Genomic DNA, 2,774 nt, shown 5'->3' with positions numbered 1-2,774 from the left:
CGACCCAGCACAGACCTGCTAAGTTTGGAAAGCTGGCGGGGGTGGTGTCATGGGGTCATTTGTCTTTCGTCTCAGGAGGCGATGAACTCCGGGGGCCTCCTGAGCAATGGGACTGGGGACAGGGAGGGATGCCCCACATCCCTTCTGCTTTCTCTCATGAAGCTTCTAAGGAAATTCCTTCGCATTGTATTTACAAGGCATCCCCAACTGTCAGCTTCCTTGAACACAATGTATTTAATAAAAAGCCATTAAGCCTTGTAAAGCTGTCAGAAATCTAAATGACACTTGTAATAAAATCTTGTTGGGTGACCTGTTCCGGTTAACCAGGCCCAGTGACATCATCACCCGTGGATCTGTCTGATACCCAGGGCGTGAGGTATATTTAGACAGCTTTATGATCCACACGGATTTGCGTTATTAAAATTGTACAGTTTTGTAAGGAATTTGGGATTTAATAAAGCAGCGGAGAAACTACAAAAGGAGCAATAACCTTAAGAAACAACCAGTCCCCTGCACACCGAGGGCATGTGCTCAGGCTGGTCGCCTGGCCAAGGGAGATGCCAGGTGCTTACAAGGGCCATTTCATGCATCTATAATGCATATATCTGGCATCTGCAAAGCTAGCAAATAACTTACATCCTTCCCAATGACTTCAAGGTGGCGAATTGCGCTTAAATGTAGATTTATGGATTTATTCCGATCACAAGAAGATATTACCACCAATGCCAATTTACTCTAATAAGCCATTTTGAGCAAATATGACTGCTAGGTTGTAAATATCTTTGGCTGTGCATACCAGCTGGGCCTCCAGCCCCTTTAAGGCAAACCTCTATCTTGAGCCACACAAGCCTGGCTTCATGTAATAATCAGGATCAGACAGACTGACTGACAGATGCACATAGATGGGGATACTCATTTGGTCAATGAGCTATAAATTTAAAGGGGCAGAAATCAAAGGAGTATGTTGGGCACAAAGTAAATAAATCATACCCAGTCTCCTGGCATAAACTGGCACAGAGATCCTAATAGCTCAAATTATTCCATTTGTTTCTAGAGATATTTTAATCCCACATGACCTCAAACTTCCCGTGAACCAGGGCCTGGACCCAAGGCCGCCCACGGCCTTTGCAATAAATCCGTTGTCTCCCTTCTCGGCCCTCAACCCAGGCCCATAGATCACCCCTCCCTGCATCTTGCTTCAATTACTCAATTAAGTGCAGTAAAGTTCTTGTAGGTTTTGCAGATGTTGCTTTATTATCAAGGCCTCAGACAAACACGAGAGTTCAGGAGCCGAGGTTATGGGAAGGTTGCTGGGGGAAGGGCCGCGATCAGGCACCAGGATATTCCCAGCAGCTTGCTGAGGCCAGAGCACCGGGAGGGGCAGGGGCATCCGTCTGTCCAGGGGCTTTAAGGTTCTTCCTTTCACAGATTGGGGAATTTCTGATGTTATCTGCTTGAGAGAAGTAGGTATTCCACCTTTCCGATGAGATAATGCTGTGATTAACAGATGCTTAATTGGGTCATTTATCATGGGCAGGACCTGCCCCCAAGTCAGTGGACTAAGTAAATTATTACCCACCCTGCAGGTGTTGGGCTGGCAGACCTATTACTCTTCTCAAAATGGTCTTCAGAAGATTTTATATGAAAAGATGATTTATTTCCACGAGGAATTCTATTGTGCTTGTGTTTAGCCAGAGCATGGTAGGGCTCTGCCCGGCCCTTCTTTAATGCACCAAAGAAGAGTGTAGCAAATTAGAATCATGGAGCCTGAGAGGGTCAGGGTCTTACTGGTGCTTCAAAATCCACTTGCATGTCCCAGCCATTTCACAGATGACAACACTGAGATGCGAGCACATGAAGCCCAGTTGTGCAGCAGATGTGCGAAAGTGTTTTCCTCCGTTGTACGGAGTGGTTTCTCTAGTTGGTGTAGTAGAATTCCACAAAAGTGAGATTTTAGTCCTGAATAAGGTATTTTTAGTACCTGAGAGTAGGGCTTCTCCACCTGGTATTACCGTCTACCCTGGGTTCAAGGTATGTTTTGGGTATGATGGGCTGCGAGGCAGCACCCTCAGACAGCAGCCTTCCTTTACACTTAGGATGACCCAAGTATCTTCTGGAAGGCAACACCATGCCTGATTGACAGCCACTGTTTTAGGCATTGCCATCATTGTCATCGCATCATAAAGAGGGACTAATACAGCAGCAGAGAGCATGCACTGGGCACCGGCACCGGCTGTGTACGTGATGTACATTCTCTTACTTAAAATCCTTTGAATGACTATTATGGGGTAGCATTACTGGTCCATTCTACAGATGAGGACATTAAGGATCAAAGAGGTAAAGGGGTGCCCACCATGCAGACCCCTCAAGCCCCTTCCTCACACTGCTAATCCAAAAATGAGGTTGCTGCACTTCAACTTTTAGTGACGTGATGAAGCTGCACTGTTTTGCTTCTTATTGTCCCAAGTAGTACACCTGTCCTTAAGAATCTATTAAAACAATAGGTTATCTTGTCCTCACATTAAAAACGAAAATGCATCAGGTAACCCCTCCACGGAATGTGCCAGTTTTTCGGTAGATGGAAGGGTTTCCCCTTTCCCTCTCCATTTTCCCTTCCTCCCCCTTGCCTACCCCTCCCCTGCCACACCCCAGGAAGCTAGGGAGATGCGGGGACTCATCGTGAACACTTGCATATGCTCAGCCTTGAAACGCACCACAGAATTAGTGACATCTGAGATGCATTTCCCTGAGTAAGGGCTCTCCTGCTAGAGCCA

The sequence above is a fragment of the Octodon degus genome, unplaced genomic scaffold, assembly GCF_000260255.1.
Source record: "Octodon degus isolate 3935 unplaced genomic scaffold, OctDeg1.0 scaffold00010, whole genome shotgun sequence".
Taxonomy (NCBI): domain Eukaryota; kingdom Metazoa; phylum Chordata; class Mammalia; order Rodentia; family Octodontidae; genus Octodon; species Octodon degus.
Note: the sequence above shows the minus strand (reverse complement) of the source record.